The sequence below is a fragment of the Lissotriton vulgaris genome, chromosome 5 (assembly GCF_964263255.1).
Source record: "Lissotriton vulgaris chromosome 5, aLisVul1.2, whole genome shotgun sequence".
NCBI lineage: Eukaryota > Metazoa > Chordata > Amphibia > Caudata > Salamandridae > Lissotriton > Lissotriton vulgaris.
This window is the reverse complement of record NC_141693.1, coordinates 1,547,412,801-1,547,420,988: the sequence shown is the minus strand read 5'-3', so window position 1 is coordinate 1,547,420,988 and position 8,188 is coordinate 1,547,412,801. Positions and strand designations below refer to the sequence as shown.

General features: G+C 39.4%; 6 non-coding genes across 6 annotated transcripts; all 6 read left to right on the top strand.

Annotated features, from left to right (window-relative positions):
- The first annotated feature begins 745 nt into the window (after window positions 1-745).
- On the top strand, window positions 746-818 carry TRNAR-CCU (transfer RNA arginine (anticodon CCU)). The gene has a single exon. It is a non-coding gene; the product is annotated as a tRNA-Arg (tRNA).
- Window positions 819-1,462: 644 nt separating this feature from the next.
- Window positions 1,463-1,535, top strand: TRNAR-UCG (transfer RNA arginine (anticodon UCG)). The gene has a single exon. It is a non-coding gene; the product is annotated as a tRNA-Arg (tRNA).
- Window positions 1,536-3,908: 2,373 nt separating this feature from the next.
- TRNAR-CCU (transfer RNA arginine (anticodon CCU)) lies at window positions 3,909-3,981 on the top strand. Its single transcript has one exon. It is a non-coding gene; the product is annotated as a tRNA-Arg (tRNA).
- Window positions 3,982-4,624: 643 nt separating this feature from the next.
- On the top strand, window positions 4,625-4,697 carry TRNAR-UCG (transfer RNA arginine (anticodon UCG)). Its single transcript has one exon. It is a non-coding gene; the product is annotated as a tRNA-Arg (tRNA).
- Window positions 4,698-7,075: 2,378 nt separating this feature from the next.
- Window positions 7,076-7,148, top strand: TRNAR-CCU (transfer RNA arginine (anticodon CCU)). The gene has a single exon. It is a non-coding gene; the product is annotated as a tRNA-Arg (tRNA).
- A 644-nt stretch (window positions 7,149-7,792) lies between these two features.
- TRNAR-UCG (transfer RNA arginine (anticodon UCG)) lies at window positions 7,793-7,865 on the top strand. The gene has a single exon. It is a non-coding gene; the product is annotated as a tRNA-Arg (tRNA).
- Window positions 7,866-8,188: the final 323 nt, after the last annotated feature.

The following is an 8,188-nucleotide window of genomic DNA, read 5'->3' as shown; positions in this document are numbered from 1 at the left end:
AAGCAGGCTCTTCCAATACTCTTATAGCCATCATGTTCTCATTCCTAATTATTCATGAAGTGGAGTACATACTGCACAGTCATTTAGATTGCATCTTCAGCCTAAAATCTTGTCCATGTTAGTGGCATTAAGAAGTGCTTCTATGTACACGCACTGAATATGTAATAGGGTTGCAGAATTTTACTTGACAGAAAGGGTTCTTAGCTCAAGGGTGTGTAGATGAAATGCAAGGTGTGTAAGTATGTGTTCATGAAGTGCTTCAAGTGTAAAATCTGTATGATTTGTGCAGTTAAAGTGCTAATTTTGCCTACGAGAAAGAAAAGTACTACAGAAGAATTATAAAGGATTGGCACATTGGCTGCCTTTGCTGATGACACAGTTGGCTAATTTGTAAAGCATTGGTCTATTAAGTTGCAGAGTGTGGTTGAACTTGGTTAGGAGACTTGGTGCCTGTTTCTGTGTCCTGCTGAAGACAAGGACGGCTTGATACCACTGTCAAAGCCCAGTTTATTGAGAAAAGCATCCAGGAAAGAAGAAGTGTTGAGTCGAAAGTGGTTCTCTTCCAATTTCTCTCCACTTGCTCGAAACGAAGAGCCTCCATTATAGCACAGAACAGAGTGTTAAAGTCGGGGATGGAAGAGGATGAAAATGGGAAGTTTACTTATGGAGAGAACTGAGAAATGTCCTGTGTGCAGACGTTTGAATACATTTAAATAATGCCTCTAGATTGCATGTGTTTATCTGTGCCTCAGTGGCCTAATGGATAAGGCACTGGCCTCCTAAGCCAGGGATTGTGGGTTCGAGTCCCATCTGAGGTGAAAACCAAAATCCACTCTTACTTTTCCAGAAAAATTTATATATTTATTACATGCTTCCGCTCAGAAGCTTATGAGGTATTAGGAACCTTGAAATGGTACCATTTTACTTCTGTGCTCTTCAGGGTCATGTTGGTGTTCTGGAACTACAAAGTAGATTTTTAAACACCTATCTTTGTCAGATGCAACTTTGACCCGGCAGAAGATATTCCTTTGGAAAAAATGATTTGAGTTGGATTGGTGTAACTGTTGTTTCTAGAGGTGGTGACAGGCTTTCAGCTACTTGAATAGGGCAAGTCAGGATTCATGAAACATATACAACCTTTGAGCGTGTGTAAATTGGCATATCCAGAAAGCAGCAGTTTGTACTACTGTCAAAACAGTTTCTCTCCACGTCTGGAAATATCCAGAGCTATGTCAAGCATACAACTGAGCTTTAATCTCATGAAGAAAGAGATTTAAATGCAAAAAAGAAAACAAAAGCTTATCGTACTGGTGACATTCTCATTATATCGATTCCAAAAGAGTGCTTTAATTGAAAGGAGCTGAAAAAACACAATGGGATGTAAACCTAAATAACTATCAATATCATATTTCCCATCCTTGCATACCACCTACATTATAAAAATAAGCATAGAAGGACATATGACCGCGTGGCCTAATGGATAAGGCATCTGACTTCGGATCAGAAGATTGAGGGTTCGAGTCCCTTCGTGGTCGGTTTTTGCCAATGGTCACACAACTCAGCTTTCCATTCAGAATGGAAGCAGGCTTTTCCAATACTCTTATAGCCATCATGTTCTCATTCCTAATTATTCATGAAGTGGAGTACATACTGCACAGTCATTTAGATTGCATCTTCAGCCTAAAATCTTGTCCATGTTAGTGGCATTAAGAAGTGCTTCTATGTACACGCACTGAATATGTAATAGGGTTGCAGAATTTTGACTTGACAGAATGGGTTTTTAGCTTAAGGGTGTGTAGATGAAATGCAAGGTGTGTGTTCATGGAGTGCTTCAAGTATAAAATCTGTATGATTTGTGCAGTTAAAGTGCTAATTTTGCCTACAAGAAAGAAAAGTACTACAGAAGAATTATAAAGGATTGGCACATTGGCTGCCTTTGCTGATGACACAGTTGGCTAATTTGTAAAGCATTGGTCTATTAAGTTGCAGAGTGTGGTTGAACTTGGTTAGGAGACTTGGTGCCTGTTTCTGTGTCCTGCTGAAGACAAGGACGGCTTGATACCACTGTCAAAGCCCAGTTTATTGAGAAAAGCATCCAGGAAAGAAGAAGTGTTGAGTCGAAAGTGGTTCTCCTCCAATTTCTCTCCACTTGCTCGAAATGCAGAGCCTCCATTATAGCACAGAACATAGTGTTAAAGTCGGGGATGGAAGAGGATGAAAATGGGAAGTTTACTTATGGAAGAACTGAGAAATGTCCTGTGTACAGACACCAGTGTTTGATGATTGAATACATTTAAATAATGCCTCTAGAATGCAGTGTTTATCTGTCCCTCAGTGGCCTAATGGATAAGGCACTGGCCTCTTAAGCCAGGGATTGTGGTTTTGAGTCCCATCTGAGATGAAAACCAATATCCACTCTTACTTTTCCAGAACAATTTATATATTTATTACATGCTTCCGCTCAGAAGCTTATGAGGTATTAGGAACTTTGAAATGGTACCATTTTACTTCTGTACTCTTCAGGGTCATGTTGGTGTTCTGAAACTACAAGGTAGATTTTTAAACACCTATCTTTGTCAGATGCAACTTTGACCCGGCAGAAGATATTCCTTTGGAAAAAATGATTTGAATTGGATTGGTGTAACTGTTGTTTCTAGAGGTGGTGACAGGCTTTCAGCCACTTGAAAAGGGCAAGTCAGGATTCATGAAACATATACAACCTTTGAGCGTGTGTAAATTGGCATATCCAGAAAGGAGCAGTTTGTACTACTGTCAAAACAGTTTCTCTCCACTTCTGGAAATATCCAGAGCTATGTAAAGCATACAACTGAGCTTTAATCTCATGAAGAAAGAGGTTTAAATGCAAAAAAGAAAACAAAAGCTTATAGTACTGGTGACATTCTCATTATATCGATTCCAAAAGAGTGCTTTAATTGAAAGGAGCTGAAAAAACACAATGGGATGTAAACCTAAATAACTATCAATATCATATTTCCCATCCTTGCATACCACCTACATTATAAAAATAAGCAAAGCAGGACATATGACCTCGTGGCCTAATGGATAAGGCGTCTGACTTCGGATCAGAAGATTGAGGGTTCGAGTCCCTTCGTATCTGGTTTTTGCCAATGGTCACACAACTCAGCTTTCCATTCAGAATGGAAGCAGGCTCTTCCAATACTCTTATAGCCATCATGTTCTCATTCCTAATTATTCATGAAGTGGAGTACATACTGCACAGTCATTTAGATTGCATCTTCAGCCTAAAATCTTGTCCATGTTAGTGGCATTAAGAAGTGCTTCTATGTACACGCACTGAATATGTAATAGGGTTGCAGAATTTTGACTTGACAGAATGGGTTTTTAGCTCAAGGGTGTGTAGATGAAATGCAAGGTGTGTAAGTATGTGTTCATGAAGTGCTTCAAGTGTAAAATCTGTATGATTTGTGCAGTTAAAGTGCTAATTTTGCCTACGAGAAAGAAAAGTACTACAGAAGAATTATAAAGGATTGGCACATTGGCTGCCTTTGCTGATGACACAGTTGGCTAATTTGTAAAGCATTGGTCTATTAAGTTGCAGAGTGTGGTTGAACTTGGTTTTGAGACTTGGTGCCTGTTTCTGTGTCCTGCTGAAGACAAGGACGGCTTGATACCACTGTCAAAGCCCAGTTTATTGAGAAAAGCATCCAGGAAAGAAGAAGTGTTGAGTTCAAAGTGGTTCTCCTCCAATTTCTCTCCACTTGCTCGAAATGAAGAGCCTCCATTATAGCACAGAACAGAGTGTTAAAGTCGGGGATGGAAGAGGATGAAAATGGGAAGTTTACTTATGGAGAGAACTGAGAAATGTCCTGTGTGCAGACGATTGAATACATTTAAATAATGCCTCTAGACTACATGTGGTTATCTGTGCCTCAGTGGCCTAATGGATAAGGCACTGGCCTCCTAAGCCAGGGATTGTGGGTTAGAGTCCCATCTGAGGTGAAAACCAATATCCACTCTTACTTTTCCAGAAAAATTTATATATTTTTACATGCTTCCGCTCAGAAGCTTATGAGGTATTAGGAACTTTGAAATGGTACCATTTTACTTCTGTACTCTTCAGGGTCATGTTGGTGTTCTGGAACTACAAAGTAGATTTTTAAACACCTATCTTTGTCAGATGCAACTTTGACCCGGCAGAAGATATTCCTTTGGAAAAAATGATTTGAGTTGGATTGGTGTAACTGTTGTTTCTAGAGGTGGTGACAGGCTTTCAGCTACTTGAATAGGGCAAGTCAGGATTCATGAAACATATACAACCTTTGAGCGTGTGTAAATTGGCATATCCAGAAAGCAGCAGTTTGTACTACTGTCAAAACAGTTTCTCTCCACGTCTGGAAATATCCAGAGCTATGTAAAGCATACAACTGAGCTTTAATCTCATGAAGAAAGAGGTTTAAATGCAAAAAAGAAAACAAAAGCTTATCGTACTGGTGACATTCTCATTATATCGATTCCAAAAGAGTGCTTTAATTGAAAGGAGCTGAAAAAACACAATGGGATGTAAACCTAAATAACTATCAATATCATATTTCCCATCCTTGCATACCACCTACATTATAAAAATAAGCACAGAAGGTCATATGACCGCGTGGCCTAATGGATAAGGCGTCTGACTTCGGATCAGAAGATTGAGGGTTCGAGTCCCTTCGTGGTCGGTTTTTGCCAATGGTCACACAACTCAGCTTTCCATTCAGAATGGAAGCAGGCTCTTCCAATACTCTTATAGCCATCATGTTCTCATTCCTAATTATTCATGAAGTGGAGTACATACTGCACAGTCATTTAGATTGCATCTTCAGCCTAAAATCTTGTCCATGTTAGTGGCATTAAGAAGTGCTTCTATGTACACGCACTGAATATGTAATAGGGTTGCAGAATTTTGACTTGACAGAATGGGTTTTTAGCTTAAGGGTGTGTAGATGAAATGCAAGGTGTGTGTTCATGGAGTGCTTCAAGTGTAAAATCTGTATGATTTTTGCAGTTAAAGTGCTAATTTTGCCTACGAGAAAGAAAAGTACTACAGAAGAATTATAAAGGATTGGCACATTGGCTGCCTTTGCTGATGACACAGTTGGCTAATTTGTAAAGCATTGGTCTATTAAGTTGCAGAGTGTGGTTGAACTTGGTTAGGAGACTTGGTGCCTGTTTCTGTGTCCTGCTGAAGACAAGGACGGCTTGATACCACTGTCAAAGCCCAGTTTATTGCGAAAAGCATCCAGGAAAGAAGAAGTGTTGAGTCGAAAGTGGTTCTCCTCCAATTTCTCTCCACTTGCTCGAAATGCAGAGCCTCCATTATAGCACAGAACAGAGTGTTAAAGTCGGGGATGGAAGAGGATGAAAATGGGAAGTTTACTTATGGAAGAACTGAAAAATGTCCTGTGTACAGACACCAGTGTTTGATGATTGAATACATTTAAATAATGCCTCTAGAATGCAGTGTTTATCTGTCCCTCAGTGGCCTAATGGATAAGGCACTGGCCTCCTAAGCCAGGGATTGTGGGTTTGAGTCCCATCTGAGATGAAAACCAATATCCACTCTTACTTTTCCAGAACAATTTATATATTTATTACATGCTTCCGCTCAGAAGCTTATGAGGTATTAGGAACTTTGAAATGGTACCATTTTACTTCTGTACTCTTCAGGGTCATGTTGGTGTTCTGAAACTACAAAGTAGATTTTTAAACACCTATCTTTGTCAGATGCAACTTTGACCCGGCAGAAGATATTCCTTTGGAAAAAATTATTTGAATTGGATTGGTGTAACTGTTGTTTCTAGAGGTGGTGACAGGCTTTCAGCCACTTGAATAGGGCAAGTCAGGATTCATGAAACATATACAACCTTTGAGCGTGTGTAAATTGGCATATCCAGAAAGGAGCAGTTTGTACTACTGTCAAAACAGTTTCTCTCCACTTCTGGAAATATCCAGAGCTATGTAAAGCATACAACTGAGCTTTAATCTCATGAAGAAAGAGGTTTAAATGCAAAAAAGAAAACAAAAGCTTATAGTACTGTTGACATTCTCATTATATCGATTCCAAAAGAGTGCTTTAATTGAAAGGAGCTGAAAAAACACAATGGGATGTAAACCTAAATAACTATCAATATCATATTTCCCATCCTTGCATACCACCTAAATGATAAAAATAAGCAAAGCAGGACATATGACCGCGTGGCCTAATGGATAAGGCGTCTGACTTCAGATCAGAAGATTGAGGGTTCGAGTCCCTTCGTGGTCGGTTTTTGCCAATGGTCACACAACTCAGCTTTCCATTCAGAATGGAAGCAGGCTCTTCCAATACTCTTATAGCCATCATGTTCTCATTCCTAATTATTCATGAAGTGGAGTACATACTGCACAGTCATTTAGATTGCATCTTCAGCCTAAAATCTTGTCCATGTTAGTGGCATTAAGAAGTGCTTCTATGTACACGCACTGAATATGTAATAGGGTTGCAGAATTTTGACTTGACAGAATGGGTTTTTAGCTCAAGGGTGTGTAGATGAAATGCAAGGTGTGTGTTCATGGAGTGCTTCAAGTGTAAAATCTGTATGATTTGTGCAGTTAAAGTGCTAATTTTGCCTACGAGAAAGAAAAGTACTACAGAAGAATTATAAAGGATTTGCACATTGGCTGCCTTTGCTGATGACACAGTTGGCTAATTTGTAAAGCATTGGTCTATTAAGTTGCAGAGTGTGGTTGAACTTGGTTAGGAGACTTGGTGCCTGTTTCTGTGTCCTGCTGAAGACAAGGACGGCTTGATACCACTGTCAAAGCCCAGTTTATTGAGAAAAGCATCCAGGAAAGAAGAAGTGTTGAGTCGAAAGTGGTTCTCCTCCAATTTCTCTCCACTTGCTCGAAATGCAGAGCCTCCATTATAGCACAGAACAGAGTGTTAAAGTCGGGGATGGAAGAGGATGAAAATGGGAAGTTTACTTATGGAGAGAACTGAGAAATGTCCTGTGTGCAGACACCAGTGTTTGATGATTGAATACATTTATATAATGCCTCTAGACTGCAAGTGTTCATCTGTGCCTCAGTGGCCTAATGGATAAGGCACTGGCCTCCTAAGCCAGGGATTGTGGGTTCGAATCCCATCTGAGGTGAAAACCAATATCCACTCTTACTTTTCCAGAAAAATTGATATATTTATTACATGCTTCCGCTCAGAAGCTTATGAGGTATTAGGAACTTTGAAATGGTACCATTTTACTTCTGTACTCTTCAGGGTCATGTTGGTGTTCTGAAACTACAAAGTAGATTTTTAAACACCTGTCTTTGTCAGATGCAACTTTGACCCGGCAGAAGATATACCTTTGGAAAAAATGATTTGAATTGGATTGGTGTAACTGTTGTTTCTAGAGGTGCTGACAGGCTTTCAGCTACGTGAATAGGGCAAGTCAGGATTCATGAAACATATACAACCTTTGAGCGTGTGTAAATTGGCATATCCAGAAAGGAGCAGTTTGTACTACTGTCAAAACAGTTTCTCTCCACTTCTGGAAATATCCAGAGCTATGTAAAGCATACAACTGAGCTTTAATCTCATGAAGAAAGAGGTTTAAATGTAAAAAAGAAAACAAAAGCTTATAGTACTGGTGACATTCTCATTATATCGATTCCAAAAGAGTGCTTTAATTGAAAGGACCTGAAAAAAAACAATGGGATGTAAACCTAAATAACTATCAATATCATATTTCCCATCCTTGCATACCACCTACATTATAAAAATAAGCACAGCAGGACATATGACCGCGTGGCCTAATGGATAAGGCGTCTGACTTCGGATCAGAAGATTGAGGGTTCGAGTCCTTTCGTGGTTGGTTTTTGCCAATGGTCACACAACTCAGCTTTCAATTCAGAATGGAAGCAGGCTCTTCCAATACTCTTATAGCCATCATGTTCTCATTCCTAATTATTCATGAAGTGGAGTACATACTGCACAGTCATTTAGATTGCATCTTCAGCCTAAAATCTTGTCCATGTTAGTGGCATTAAGAAGTGCTTCTATGTACACGCACTGAATATGTAATAGGGTTGCAGAATTTTGACTTGACAGAATGGGTTCTTAGCTCAAGGGTGTGTAGATGAAATGCAAGGTGTGTAAGTATGTGTTCATGAAGTGCTTCAAGTGTAAAATCTGTAT